This window comes from Triticum dicoccoides, chromosome 2B (genome assembly GCF_002162155.2).
Source record: "Triticum dicoccoides isolate Atlit2015 ecotype Zavitan chromosome 2B, WEW_v2.0, whole genome shotgun sequence".
Classification (NCBI taxonomy): Eukaryota; Viridiplantae; Streptophyta; class Magnoliopsida; order Poales; family Poaceae; genus Triticum; species Triticum dicoccoides.
The window spans coordinates 795,913,765-795,930,244 of record NC_041383.1 but is presented as its reverse complement, the minus strand read 5'-3'; positions in this window follow the sequence as shown (position 1 = coordinate 795,930,244).

The following is a 16,480-nucleotide window of genomic DNA, read 5'->3' as shown; positions in this document are numbered from 1 at the left end:
TCAAGTCCGGACACATCTCTTGTGATCCGAAGAAAAGCTTGTACATCTCCACGGGCGTCGCGCCCATAAAATGTTGGAGAGCTCGTGGTCCCTCTGGGTTAAATTCCCACAGGCGGAGGGGGCGACGTCTGCAGGGCAGGATGCGACGAATTAGCATGACCTGCGCCACTACGACCAAAGTGATCTCTCTCTCTAGGAGGTCTCGAATGGGGCCCTGCAGCAAGGGCACGTCCTTGGACGGCCCCCAGTCAAGCCCTTTATTGACCCATGACGCCAGCCGCGGTGGAGGACCCGGGCGAAAGGCAGGTGGCTCCACCCATTTGGTGCCCCTGGGAGCTCTGATATAAAACCACTCTTGTTGTCATAAATTAAGCTCCTCTTGAAAAGAGCCCTCGGGCCACGGAGCATCAATATTCTTGCTTATAACAGCCCCTCTGCACTCTGCTTGTTGCCCCTTGATCATCTTCGGCTCCACTTTGAAGGTCTTGAGCCACAATCCGAAGTGAGGGGTAATGCGGAGGAAGGCTTCACACACGACAATGAACGATGAGATATGGAGGATGGACTCCGGATCCAAATCATGAAATTCCAACCCATAATAAAACATGAGCCCCCTCACGAAGGGGTTCGTCGGGAAGCTTAACCCCCGAAAGAAGTGAGATGTGAACACCACGCTTTCACCAGGCTTGGGAGTGGGAATAACCTGCCCTTGGGCAGGTAGCCACTACTAGGGAAAAGCCTATACACAGAATCTTATCAGCAGCGCGCTTCAAAATAAGTCGCTGCTGCTAATTAGTAGTAGCGTGTCCAGCCGAAACTCGCTGCTGAAACAAATATAGCAGTAGCGCGCCCTCTCAAAGACGCGCTGCTGCTATAATTCCCACGAGGCCGCCGCGAGGCTAGTTATAGCAGCAACGCGTTATAGCGACGCGCGCAACTGCTACGTAGAATAGTAGCAGCGCATTTCTCAGATAAGCACTACTGCTAAGTTTCCTACAAAAATTTAGTCCCACCTCGCTCCGTGAAGAGAGTTTCTACCACCTTAAATATGTTACTTCTCAAACTTTGACAAGCACTTGGTCTTCATTGAACTCTATGTGTAGAATTTATGGCTGCAATATGAGTCTTCACCTGTTCCTAAACCGGTGAGGACTCATATTGACAAATCAGATTGTACACAAAAAGATCGTTGATGATCAATGTATTTTTGATATATTGAACAAAGTCTATTTTTACATGCTGACACATAGCAGTAGCGCTTTATTGTGAAAGGCGATGCTGCTAGATAGCTTAGCAGTAGCGTCTTTTCTTACAGCGCGCTACTGCTAAGCCATTCATCTCCCCATCTCCTCTATCCGATCCACTCACACAGCCACTCAATCCTCCGTCTATGCCGCGCGCCGGTCCACCCCCGTTGCCCCTCCTCTGTCTGCGCCGCGCGCCGTCACCTCCTCCTCCTTGCTGGACTCGGTACCAGCCTCCTTCTCCGTCCTCCCTCTCCACTCGCCGCTGGCCGGCCCCTCCTCGCTCCACCTTCCTCCTCCGTCCTCCCTCAACTGGCCGCGCCGGCCGGCCCCTCCTCGCTCCGCATTCCTCCTCCGTCCTCCCTCAACTGGCCGCGCCGGCCGGCCCCTCCTCACTCCGCCTTCCTCCTCCATCCAACTCTCTTCTCCCTCCTTGAGTCGCCCCTCCTTCTCCATCCTGCTCATATGCAACATTTTGATTTAGTTGATATAATTTAGTTGATTTAGTAGGCTAGTTGATTTAGTTGACTTAGAACATTTTGATTTAGTTGATTTAGTAGGCTAATTCATTTAGTTGATTTAGTTGATTTAGAACATTTTGATTTAGTTGATTTAGTAGGCTAGTTCATTTAGTTGATTTAGAACATTTTGATTTAGTTGATTTAGTAGGCTAGTTGATTTAGTTGATTTAGAACATTTTGATTTAGTTGATTTAGTAGGCTAGTTGATTTACTTGACTTAGAACATTTTGATTTAGTTGATTTAGTAGGCTAGTTCATTTAGTTGATTTAGAACATTTTGATTTAGTTGATTTAGTAGGCTAGTTGATTTAGTTGATTTAGAACATTTTGATTTAGTTGATTTAGAACATTTTGATTTAGTTGATTTAGTAGGCTAGTTCATTTAGTTGATTTAGAACATTTTGATTTAGTTGATTTAGTAGGCTAGTTGATTTAGTTGATTTAGAACATTTTGATTTGGTTGACTTAGTAGGCTAGTTGATTTAGTTGACTTAGAACATTTTGATTTAGTTGATTTAGTAGGCTAGTTCATTTAGTTGATTTAGAACATTTTGATTTAGTTGATTTAGTAGGCTAGTTGATTTAGTTCACTTAGAACATTTTGACTTAGTTGATCGTTAATCCTTTGCTCATATTGCTTTAGGAAAAATGGCGCCGCCACCACCACCACTATGTCGACTGTGCAAGTCAAGATGCGCCAGCAGCCTTGCAACTAGCAAGCTGTTCGGCATCTACTTCCATCCGAGTTTTCGTCATGCGGCGGTAAGAAATTAGATGAAATGTAATAACTATTTTATTTTTAGTGTTGGCATTACTGCATTGTGTCATTTTGCTTATTTTACACAGATCGTCCCATGCAATGTGAGGTTGAAATTCAACAAGCTGACAGGAGACACTGTGACATTTGAGGCTCCTGGGGGGCCGTACACTATGGAGGTCGAGAAAGGACGCAATATGTCGCAAATTGGAGGAGATGGATGGGCCCGTTTCATCGCTCGCATGCGTCTTACTGGTGGTGAGTTGATCAGCTTCTCCTTCCGAGCAGAAAGACCCAAGCTAGCTGTCATTTATCTCAACCTGGTGGAAGATGATGAAGATGACGAAGATGATGAAGATGATGAAGATAATGAGGACCCACTCGATGAAGATGATGAGGACCCACTTCATGAAGCCATTGTAGCTCAAAGAACAAGCCTGAGTGAGGAGGAGGTGTCCAACCTGTGGGACATAATTCCGCCACGTGCTGACTTTGTCGGGGTGCCATTCGTGACCCGCTTGACAAATACCATGGTTGATCGACATGATATGGTATGTTATACTTACAAATGCAAATTATCCGATGAATTACTTAGTGTATAGTCCAATGATATGGTATGTTGTGTGGAATCTAGTCGATGATATGTTTTAGTGTAGAGTTCGATCACATGCTTATTAGTGTAGAATCTAAGGAAACTATTAATAGTTTAGATAATCCATATGTACTTATTTGCGAGGCTATTTATTAATTGATATGTTTTTCTTATTCAGAAATTGGCAAAAAGCATATCTGTGAGTTATGGTATCAAGCCTGATGAAGAAGGCTCAGCTGGACTACGCCTTACTGCAAGGGGCTCCGTCACAACCTGTACTTACCGCGTGGACACGGACGGTCGCACACACTTAAACTCGGTTGGGTGGAAGAAATTCCTCGATGGCAAGAATCTTCGTGTTGGACAGGCCATCCTAATTACAATCAGGAACACCAACCGCCCAGGCTTGAGGATGATGATTGTCTTCGATATCATCTAGAACTACATATGTGTGTGTGGCTATATCATCTAGAACTACATATGTGTGTGTGGCTATATCATCTAGAACTACATATGATGATCGTCGTCGATATCATCTAGAACTACATATGATGATGGCCGTTGATATGACCTTGTACTGCTTGAGGATGCATGTTGACTATGCATGAAATTGTTATCTAGTACTCCCTTCGTTCCAAATTACTCATCGTGGTTTGAACTAAAACCACGACGAGTAACTTGGAATGAAGGGAGTACTACCTAGTAATGGTTTATGAATTTGATATCTACTAGCAGTACCTAGTATCTAGTATCTGAAAGGGAAACTGAAAGGGAAAGGGGTACTGGGAAAATGATGAAAGATATAGCAGTAGCGAGGGACGGTGAAATCGCTACAGCTAGGTAATAGTAGCGCGTTCTTAAAAAGCGCTGCTGATATCGTCAACAGTAGTAGCGCGGGTAAGGGCCGCGCTACTACTATGAGTTAGTTGTAGCGCCTTATTATTAGTGTGGCCACCCGCGCTGCTGCTAGCCTCAAAACCCGCGCTACTACTAGGGTTTTCCCTAGTAGTGAGCCTATGCGAAATTTCGCCGGTTAGATACCTGGCCTCTCTTAGATTTAACACATCTTCTTCCGTAACGGAGGAAGGCATCCACCGGCCTTGTAGGTCAGAGCCGAACATCATCAAAGGTCCGAAGCGCCTGAATCTGGAGCTTTGGGTGTTGGAACTCAAGGCGAGGGGCGGATTCGATTGAGATTGAAAGAAGGGAGGGGAGCCTTGGTCCCTTTATAAAGAGGTTGAATACCAAGAGCCTTCCCCGTGACCGTTTGGGGCTCGCCTTCGATAGAGGAGACGTACAACGGGCACGGTTGGGTTACCCATGCCCGTATTGATGAGAATCCCGAAATAAGGGGACACGATCTCTGCTTTGACAAGACGTGCCAAGGAAACCGCCTCGCTAAACACGGTGAGGTGGGACAGTAAAAACGATTCGAATAAAGGCTTGGCCGTGGTGTGATGACACGCCACGGAATACGTCAGCAGATTGAATTTGTGTAAATATTATTCTCTCTACGGTGGTATGTGGAACTTATTTTGTAGAGCCGAACACTATCCTTGTGTTCAAAATCTTCTATGAAGTATTCGGAGGAGGAACCCGCCTTGCAATGCCGAAGACAATATGCGCGCCGGACTCATTGTCATCGAAGCCTGGTTCAGGGGCTACTGAGGGAGTCCCGGACTAGGGGGTGTCCGGATAGCCGAACTATCATGGCCGGACTCCTGGACTATGAAGATACAAGATTGAAGACTTTGTCCCGTGTCCGGATGGGACTTCCCTTGGCGTGGAAGGCAAGCTTGGCGATACGGATATGTAGACTTCCTACCATTGTAACCGACTCTGTGTAACCCTAACCCTCTTTGGTGCCTATATAAACCGGAGGGTTTTAGTCCGTAGGACGAACAACAATCATACCATAGGCTAGCTTCTAGGGTTTAGCCTCTCTGATCTCGTGGTAGATCTACTCTTGTACTACCCATATCATCAATATCAATCAAGCAGGAGTAGGGTTTTACCTCCATCGAGAGGGCCCGAACCTGGGTAAAAACATCGTGTCCCTTGTCTCCTGTTACCATCCGCCTAGAGGCACAGTTCGGGACCCCCTACCCGAGATCCGCCGGTTTTGACACCGACAGGGTCCTTTCTGGAGAAAGAGTTTCTCTCGAAAGAAGTAAGTGGGAGGAAAGTGGAACTTGATGAAGTACTACCTCTTGAACCGGAAAGTAGCGCAGCTCAGGAAGATGTTCCTGTGGTGCCTGCACTGACTAGAGAGGAAGCTAATGATGATGATCAAGGTACTTCGGATCAATTTACTACTAAACTTCGTAGGTCCACAAGGACACGTTCCACAACAGAGTGGTATGGCAACCCTGTCCTAGAAATCATGTTGTTAGACAACGGTGAACCTTCGAACTATGAAGAAGCAATGGCGGGCCCAGATTCCAACAAATGGCTTGAAGCCATGCAATCCGAGATAGGATCCATGTATGAAAACAAAGTGTGGACTTTGACAGACTTGCCCGATGATCGGCGAGCGATAGAAAACAAATGGATCTTTAAGAAGAAGACGGACGCAGATGGTAATGTTACCATCTATAAAGCTCGACTTGTCGCTAAGGGTTATCGACAAGTTCAAGGGGTTGACTACGATGAGACTTTCTCTCCCGTAGCGAAGCTGAAGTCCGTCCGAATCATGTTAGCAATTGCCGCATACTATGATTATGAGATATGGCAAATGGACGTCAAAACGACATTCCTTAACGGCCATCTTAAGGAAGAACTGTATATGATGCAGCCGGAAGGTTTTGTCGATCCTAAGAATGCTAACAAGGTATGCAAGCTCCAGCGCTCCATCTATGGGCTGGTGCAAGCATCTCGGAGTTGGAACATTCGCTTTAATGAAATGATCAAAACGTTTGGGTTTATGCAGACTTATGGAGAAGCCTGCGTTTACAAGAAAGTGAATGGGAGCTCTGTAGCATTTCTCATGTTATATGTGGATGACATACTTTTGATGGGAAATGATATAGAACTTTTGGACAGCATTAAGGCCTACTTGAATAAGTGTTTTTCAATGAAGGACCTTGGAGAAGCTGCTTACATATTAGGCATCAAGATCTATAGAGATAGATCGAGACGCCTCATAGGTCTTTCACAAAGCACATACCTTGATAAGATATTGAAGAAGTTCAATATGGATCAGTCCAAGAAGGGGTTCTTGCTTGTGTTGCAAGGTGCGAAATTGAGCTCGTCTCAATGTCCGACCACGGCAGAAGATAGAGAAAAGATGAGTGTCGTCCCTTATGCCTCAGCCATAGGGCTATCATGTATGCCATGCTGTGTACCAGACCTGATGTAAACCTTGCCATAAGTTTGGTAGGAAGGTACCAAAGTAATCCCGGCATGGAACACTGGACAATGGTCAAGAATATCCTGAAGTACCTGAAAAGGACTAAGGATATGTTTCTCATATATGGAGGTGACGAAGAGCTCGTCATAAAGGGTTACGTCGACGCTAGCTTCGACACAGATCTGGATGACTCTAAGTCACAAACCGGATACGTGTATATTTTGAATGGTGGGGCAGTAAGCTGGTGCAGTTGCAAGCAAAGCATCGTGGCGGGATCTACATGTGAAGCAGAGTACATGGCAGCCTCGGAGGCAGCGCATGAAGCAATCTGGATGAAGGAGTTCATCACCGACCTAGGAGTCATACCCAATGCGTCGGGGCCAATCACCCTCTTCTGTGACAACACTGGAGCTATTGCCCTTGCCAAGGAGCCCAGGTTTCACAAGAAGACCAGGCATATCAAGCGTCGCTTCAACTCCATTCATGAAAATGTTCAAGATGGAGACATAGATATTTGCAAAGTGCATACAGATCTGAATGTCGCAGATCCATTGACTAAACCTCTTCCGCGAGCAAAACATGATCAACACCAGAACTCTATGGGTATTCGATTCAACACAATGTAACGAGATTGAAAGAAGTATTGGGATACCGACGATCGAATCTCGGGCAAGTAACGTACCGATTGACAAAGGGAATTGTATACGGGATTACTTGAATCCTCGACATCGTGGTTCATTCGATGAGATCGTCGTGGAACATGTGGGAGCCAACATGGGTATCCAGATCCCGCTGTTGGTTATTGGCCGGAGAGCCGTCTCGGTCATGTCTGCATGTCTCCCAAACCCGTAGGGTCTACACACTTAAGGTTCGGTGATGCTAGGGTTGTAGAGATACTAGTATGTGGTAACCCAAAAGTTGTTCGGAGTCACGGATGAGATCCCGGACGTCACGAGGAGTTCCGGAATGGTCCGGAGGTGAAGAATTATATATAGGAAATCCAGTTTCGGCCATCGGGAAAGTTTCGGGGGTCACCGGTATTGTACCGGGACCACCGAAAGGGTCCCGGGGGTCCATCGGGGGGGCCACCTATCCCGGAGAGCCCCATGGGCTGAAGTGGGGAAGGGAACCAGCCCTTGGTGGTCTGGTGCACCCCCCTTGGGCCTCCCCTGCGCCTAGGGTTAGAAACCCTAGGGGTGGGGGGGGCTCCCACTTGACTTGGGGGGCAATTTCCCCCCTTGCCTCCCCCCCCCCTTGAGATGGGATCTCTAGGGGGGCGGCGCCCCCAGGGCCCCTATATAAAGAGGGGGAGAGGGAGGGCTGCGCACCCCTGCTCCTGGAGCCTCCCTCTCCCTCCGCAACACCTCTCCCTCTCGTAGAGCTTGGCGAAGCCCTGCCGAGATCGCCGCTACTTCCACCACCACGCCGTCGTGCTGCTGGATCTCCATCAACCTCTTCCTCCCCCTTGCTGGATCAAGAAGGAGGAGACGTCTTCCCTAACCGTACGTGTGTTGAACGCGGAGGTGCCGTCCGTTCGGCACTAGGATCTTCGGTGATTTGGATCACGACGAGTACGACTCCCTCAACTCCGTTCTCTTGAACGCTTCCGCGCGTGATCTACAAGGGTATGTAGATGCACTCCTCTCTCTCGTTGCTAGATGACTCCATAGATTGATCTTGGTGAATCATAGAAATTTTTTATTTTCTGCAACGTTCCCCAAAAGGTTATTCAAACGTTGCACCAACCAAGCACCATTTTCATCAAGAAAGTCAGCCACCCAATTAAAATGACAGTTACCTTTGGGTGTGACCGGTCGGGGATTATGACCCCACGGGATCCAAGGGTCCCTCCATGTACGAATCAAAGATCCATCTCCAACTCGCCAAATGATTCCTTTTTTAACAAGCTCTAAACCATGTTCAATTCCCTTCCATACAGCTGAAGAATTTCCTGAAAATATTGTATCCAACAAATTACCATTGGGATAATATTTCGAACGTAATAAGCGAACACATAAGCTATCTGGAGAATCAAGGAGTCGCCAAGCCTGCTTCGCAAGCAGTGCTTGATTAAAAGCTCGCATGTCCCGGAAGCCCAAACCACCTTTGGACTTTGGTAATCTCATTTTATCCCAACTCAACCATGCCATCTTCCGTTTTCCTTTATCCACTCCCCACCAATATTGCCGCATTAACCGTGTAAGATCATCAAGTATTGACACCGGCAACCAGAATACACTCATCACATAAGTGGGTATAGCTTGCGCAATAGATTTTATTAATAATTCTTTGCTAGAAGAGGCCATATATTGTTCACTCCAATCAATAAGTCTCTTACTCAGTCTGTCCTGCAATGTTTCAAATTTCCCTTTATGCATTCTTCCTTCAGGAACTGGCAGACTTAGATACTTAGGATCAAAAACCTCTTGAGTCACCTCCAATATCGACTTTACTCCCCCGGCCTCCGTCACCAAACAATTGTCAGAAAATAGGATGGAACACTTTGAAGGGTTTATGAGTTGCCCTGTCGCCAAAGCATAAGTGTTCAACAAACCTCTCACCAACGTTGCTTGTTGTATGGAAGCACGGAGAAATAACAAAGAATCATTTGCGAAAAGTAGGTGTGAAATAACCGGGGCTCTTTGGCATATCTTAATCCCTTCCAATCCCTCCTCGGCCATGGACTTACTGAATAGAGCAGATAATGCATCAGCAACAAACAAGAATAGAAAGGGGGACAATGGATCACCTTGTCGTAGCCCTTTGACGGTGAGAATGACTCCAATAATTTACCATTAAACTTAACAGAATATTTAACTGAAGAAACACAAGCCATAATGCGGTCAACCCAAACCGGAGCAAAGCCCCATTTGAGAAGAGCTTTCTCCAGAAAAATCCAATCAACACGATCGTATGCCTTGGATAAATCCAACTTATACGCACATAAAGCCAGGGATTCCTGACGTAAAGATTGTATACATGATGAATACACTCGAATGCAATGATAGCATTATCTGATATCAACCGTCCAGGAATAAAAGCACTTTGATTATCTGAAATAAGATCATTGAGCAAAGGACGTAGCCTATTGACCATACACTTTGAAACAATTTTGTATATTACATTACATAAACTGATTGGCCTAAAGTCCTTTAGTTCTTTAGGATGCTGAACTTTAGGAATAAGGACAATTGCCGTGTCATTCACACCCTCCGGCATAACTCCTGTTTCAAAAAACTCAAATACCGCTGCAATTATTTCCACCTTGATCACAGCCCAATTACGTTGAAAAAGCGTGCTAGAAATTGATACGTCCATTTTGCATCATGATTTTATATCAATATTTATTGCATTATGGGCTGTTATTTCATGTTATGTCACAATACTTATGGCTATTCTCTCTTATTTTACAAGGTTTACATGAAGAGGGAGAATGGCGGCAGCTGGAATTCTGGGCTGGAAAAGGAGCAAATATTGAAGGCCTATTCTGCGCAACTCCAAAAGTCCTGAAACTCCACGGAATACATTAAAATAAATAAATAAAAATCGTCGCCAAAGATGAAGGCCAGGGGGCCCACACCCTGCTCACGAGGGTGGGGGGCGCGCCCTCCCCCCTGGGCGTGCCCGCCTACCTCGTGGGCCCCTGGTGGCTCTCCGACGCCCATCTTCTCCTATATGAAGTCTTTCGATGAGAAAAAAAATAGAAGGCAGCCTTTCGGGACGAGACTCCGCCGCCACGAGGCAGAACCTTGGCGGAACCAATCTAGGGCTCCAGCAGAGCTGTTCTGCCGGGGACACTTCCCTCCGGGAGGGGCAAATCATCACCATCGTCATCACCAACGCTCCTCTCATCGGGAGAGGGCAATCTCCATCAACATCTTCACGAGCACCATCTCATCTCCAAACCCTAGTTCATCTCTTGTATCCAATTCTTGTCTCCAAGTCCAGGATTGGTGCTAGTAGGTTGCTAGTAGTGTTGATTACTCCTTGTAGTTGATGCTAGTTGGTTTATTTGGTGGAAGATCATATGTTCAGATCCTTTATGCATATTATTACCCCTCTGATTATGAACATGAATATGATTTGTGAGTAATTACGTTTGTTCCTGAGGACAAGGGAGAAGTCTTGCTATTAGTAGTCATGTGAATTTGGTATTCGTTCGATATTTTGATAAGATGTATTTTGTCTAACCTCTAGTGGTGTTATGTGAACGTCGACTACATAACACTTCACCATTATTTGGGCCTAGAGGAAGGCATTGGGAAGTAATAAGTAGATGATGGGTTGCTAGAGTGACAGAAGCTTAAACCCTAGTTTATGCGTTGCTTCGTAAGGGGCTGATTTGGATCCATATGTTTCATGCTATGGTTAGGTTTACCTTAATACTTTTGTTGTAGTTGCGGATGCTTGCAATAGAGGTTAATCATAAGTGGGATTCTTGTACAAGTAAGGGCAGTACCCAAGCACCGGTCCACCCACATATCAAATTATCAAAGTATCGAATGCGAATCATATGAGCATGATGAAAACTAGCTTGACGATATTCCCATGTGTCCTCGGGAGCGCTTTTCCTATTATAAGAGTTTGTCCAGGCTTTTCCTTTGCTACAAAAAGGATTGGGCCACCTTGCTGCACTTTATTTACTTTTGTTACTTATTGCTCGTTACAATTTATCTTATCACAAAACTATCTGTTACCACTTATTTCAGTACTTGCAGAGAATACCTTGCTGAAAACCGCTTATCATTTCCTTCTGCTCCTCGTTGGGTTCGACACTCTTACTTATTGAAAGGACTATGATAGATCCCCTATACTTGTGGGTCATCAAGACTCTTTTCTGGCGCCGTTGCAGGGGAGTGAAGCGCCTTTGGTAGGTGGAATTTGGTAAGGAAAAATTTATTTAGTGTGCTGAAATTTTCTGTCACTTGTTACTATGGAAAGTAATTGTCTGAGGGGCTTGTTCGAGGTATCTTCACCCCATCAAGTAGAGCAAAGAGTTGCTCCTCAACCTACTCAACCTACTGAACCTATTGAAAATGAAACTCCTTTTGAGATTCCTTCGGGTTTGATGGAAAAACTGCTAGCTAACACTTTTATAGGAGATGGAACAAAGCATCCTGATGAACATCTACGCTATGTGGATGATGTTTGTGGACTATTTAAGCTTGCAGGTATACCCGATGATGTTGTTAAGAAGAAGGCTTTCCCTTTATCTTTGAAGGGAGACGCATTGACATGGTATAGGCTATGTGATGATATGAGATCATGGAACTATAAAAGATTGAAATTGGAATTTCATCAAAAGTATTACCCTATGCATCTTGTTCATCGTGATCACAATTATATATATAATTTTTGGCCTCGCGAAGGAGAAAGCATCGCTCAAGCTTGGGGGAGGCTTAAATCAATGTTATATTCATGCCCCAATCATGAGCTCGCAAGAGAAGTGATTATGCAAAAAAAAATATGCTCGGCTTTCTGATAACAATCGCACCATGCTCGATACTTCTTGTGCTGGCTCTTTTATGATGAAGACTATTGAATTTAGATGGAATTTATTGGATAGAATTAAACGCAACTCTGAAGATTGGGACCTCGATGAAGGTAAGGAGTCAGGTATGACACCTAAGTTTGATTGTGTTAAATCTTTTATGGATACCGATATTTTCTGTAAGTTTAGCACTAAATATGGACTTGACTCTGAGATAGTAGCTTCTTTCTGTGAATCTTTTGCTACTTATGTTGATCTCCCCAAGGAGAAGTGGTTTAAATATCATCCTCCCATAGAAGTAAAAGTAGTTGCACCTATTAAAGTTGAAGAAAAGATTGTCACTTATAATGATCCTATTGTTCCCACTTCTTATGTTGAGAAACCACCTTTCCCTGTTAGAATGAAGGATCATGCTAAAGCTTTAACTGTTGTTCGTAAAAGCAATACTAGGACTTATACACCTCCTGAGCAAGTCAAAGTAGAACCTAATATTTCTATTGTTAAAGATCTCTTGTCTGATAATATTGATGGGCATGTTATTCAATTCTGTGGTGAAACTGCCAGAATTGCTAAACCTTGTGATAGAGATAAACATAGACCTGTGGTAGGCGTGCCTGTTATTTCTGTTAAAATAGGAGATCATTGTTATCATGGCCTATGTGATATGGGTGCCAGTGCTAGTGTTATACCCATTGACTTATACAAAGAAATTATGCATGATATTGCACCTATTGAGTTAGAAGAAATTGATGTCACAATTAAGCTTGCTAATAGAGATACTATTTCACCAGTGGGAATTGTTAGAGATGTTGAAGTATTGTGCGGGAAAACCAAATATCCCACTGATTTTCTTGTTCTTGGTTCTCCACAAGATAGCTTTTGTCCCATTATATTTGGTAGACCCTTCTTGAATACTGTTAATGCTAAGATAGACTGCGAAAAGAGTGTTGTTACTATTGGCTTGGATGATATGGTTCATGAGTTTAATTTCTCTAAATTTAGTAAACAACATCGTGAGGAAGAATTGCCTAGTAAGGATGAAATTATTGGTCTTGCTTCTATTGCCGTACCTCCTAGTGATCCTTTAGAACACTATTTGCTAGACCATGAAAATGATATGTTCATGAATGAAAGAAGGGAAATAGATGAAGTATTCTTTAAACAGGAACCTATTCTACAACACAACTTGCCTGTTGAAATCCTAGGGGATCCTCCTCCACCCAAGGGTGATCCCGTGTTTGAGCTTAAACCGTTGCCTGATAATCTTAAATATGCTTATCTTGATGAAAAGAAAATATATCCTGTCATTATTAGCGCTAACCTCTTAGAGCGTGAAGAAGAAAGATTATTGAACTCTCGGAAGAAGCACCGTGCCGCTATTGGATATACTCTGGATGATCTCAAGGGCATCAGTCCCACTCTATGTCAACATAAAATAAATTTGGAAGCTGATGCCAAACCAGTTTGTGATCCTCAACGACGTTTGAATCCTAAAATGAAAGAAGTGGTAAGAAAGGAAATACTCAAGCTTCTGGAGGCAGGTATAATTTATCCCGTTGCTGATAGTCAGTGGGTAAGTCATGTCCATTGTGTCCCTAAGAAGGGAGGTATTATTGTTGTCCCTAATGATAAAGATGAATTGATTCCGCAAAGAATTATCATGGGTTATAGGATGGTAATTGATTTCCGCAAATTAAATAAGGCTACTAAGAAAGATCATTACCCCTTACCTTTTATTGATCAAATGCTAGAAAGATTATGCAAACATACACATTATTGCTTTCTAGATGGTTATTCCGGTTTTTCTCAAATACCTGTGTCGGCGAAAGATCAATCAAAGACTACTTTTACATGCTCTTTTGGTACTTTTGCTTATAGACGTATGCCTTTTGGTTTATGTAATGCACCTGCTACCTTTCAAAGATGCATGATGGCTATATTCTCTGACTTTTGCGAGAAAATTTGTGAGGTTTTCATGGACGAATTTTCCATCTATGGTTCCTCTTTTGATGATTGCTTGAGCAATCTTGCTCGAGTTTTGCAGAGATGTGAAGAAACTAATCTTGTCTTAAATTGGGAAAAGTGCCACTTTATGGTTAATGAAGGTATTGTCTTGGGGCACAAAGTTTCTGAAAGAGGTATTGAAGTTGATAAAGCCAAGGTTGATGCTATTGAAAAGATGCCATGTCCCAAGGACATCAAAGGTATAAGAAGCTTCCTTGGTCATGTCAGATTTTATAGGAGGTTCATTAAGGACTTCTCAAAAATCTCTCGGCCTCTGACTAATTTATTACAAAAAGATGTACCATTTGTCTTTGATGATGATTGTGTAGAAGCATTTGAAATACTTAAGAAAGCATTAGTCTCTGCACCTATTGTTCAGCCACCTGATTGGAATTTACCCTTTGAAATTATGTGTGATGCTAGTGATTATGCTGTAGGTGCTGTTCTAGGGCAAAGAGTTGATAAGAAATTAAACATTGTCCATTATGCTAGTAAGACTCTAGACAATGCTCAAAGAAATTTTGCTACTACCGAAAAGGAACTTTTAGCAGTTGTATTTGCTTGTGATAAATTCAGACCCTATATTGTTGATTCTAAAGTAACTATTCACACAGATCATGCTGCTATTAAATATCTTATGGAAAAGAAAGATGCAAAACCTAGACTTATTAGATGGGTTCTCCTGCTGCAAGAATTCGATTTACATATTGTTGATAGAAAAGGAGCTGAGAACCCCGTTGCAGACAACTTATCTAGGTTAGAGAATGTTCTTGATGACCCACTACCTATTGATGATAGCTTTGCTGATGAACAATTAAATGTCATAAGCACTTCTCGTAGCACTCCACGGTATGCTGATTATGCTAATTATACTGTTGCTAAATTTATACCACCTAGCTTCACATACCAACAAAAGAAAAAGTTTTTCTATGACTTGCGACATTACTTTTGGGATGACCCACATCTTTATAAAGAAGGAGTAGATGGTGTTATTAGGCGTTGTGTACCTGAGCATGAACAGGAACAAATCCTACGCAAGTGTCACTCTGAAGCTTATGGAGGACACCACGCTGGAGATAGAACTGCACATAAGGTATTGCAATCCGGTTTTTATTGGCCTACCCTTTTCAAGGATGCCCGTAAGTTTGTTTTGTCATGCGATGAATGTCAAAGAATTGGTAATATTAGTAGACGTCAAGAAATGCCTATGAATTATTCACTTGTTATTGAACCATTTGATGTTTGGGGCTTTGATTATATGGGACCTTTTCCTGCCTCTAATGGATATACACATATTTTAGTTGTTGTTGATTACGTTACTAAGTGGGTAGAAGCTATTCCGACTAGTAGTGCTGATCATAACACCTCTATTAAAATGCTTAAGGAAGTTATTTTTCTGAGGTTTGAAGTCCCTAGATATCTAATGACTGATGGTGGTTCACACTTTATTCATGGTGCTTTCCGTAAGATGCTTGCTAAATATGATGTTAATCATAGAATTGCATCTCCATATCACCCGCAATCTAGTGGTCAGGTAGAATTGAGCAATAGAGAGCTCAAATTAATTTTGCAAAAGATTGTCAATAGGTCTAGAAAGAATTGGTCCAAGAAATTGAATGATGCATTGTGGGCCTATAGAACTGCATATAAAAATCCTATGGGTATGTCTCCGTATAAAATGGTTTATGGAAAAGCATGTCACTTACCTCTCGAACTAGAACATAAGGCATATTGGGCTATTAAAGAGCTCAACTATGATTTCAAACTTGCCGGTGAGAAGAGGTTATTTGATATTAGCTCGCTTGATGAATGGAGAACCCAAGCTTATGAAAATGCCAAGTTGTTTAAAGAAAAAGTCAAAAGATGGCATGATAAAAGGATACAAAAGCGTGAGTTTAATGTAGGTGATTATGTATTGCTATACAACTCTCGTTTAAGATTTTTTGCAGGAAAACTTCTCTCTAAATGGGAAGGTCCTTACGTTATCGAGGAGGTCTATCGTTCCGGTGCCATAAAAATCAACAACTTTGCAGGCACAAATCCGAAGGTGGTGAACGGTCAAAGGATCAAACACTATACCTCAGGTAATCCTATAAATGTTGAAACTAATATTATTGAAACCGTAACCCCGGAGGAATACATAAAGGACACTTTCCAGAACGTTCCAGACTCCGAAAAGGAATAGGTATGTGGTACGGTAAGTAAACCGACTCCAAAACAATTTTTAAGCCAATATTTCTCTGTTTTGGAATATTTAGAAAAATAGAAAAATAAGTAGCAGTCCGGGGAGGACACAAGGCCTCCATGAGGGTGGAGGGTGCGCCCTACCCCCTGGGCGTGCCCCCTACCTCGTGAGCACCTCGTGTGCCCTCCGGATTCCGTTTTCTTGCACGATATGTATTTTGGTCGGTAAAAATTCTATATATATACTCCCGAAGGTTTTGACTCCCGTATCACGCAAATATCCTCTGTTTTTGTTTCGAGCTGTTGCTGCTGCAGATTAGAGCAAGATGTCTTCCCAA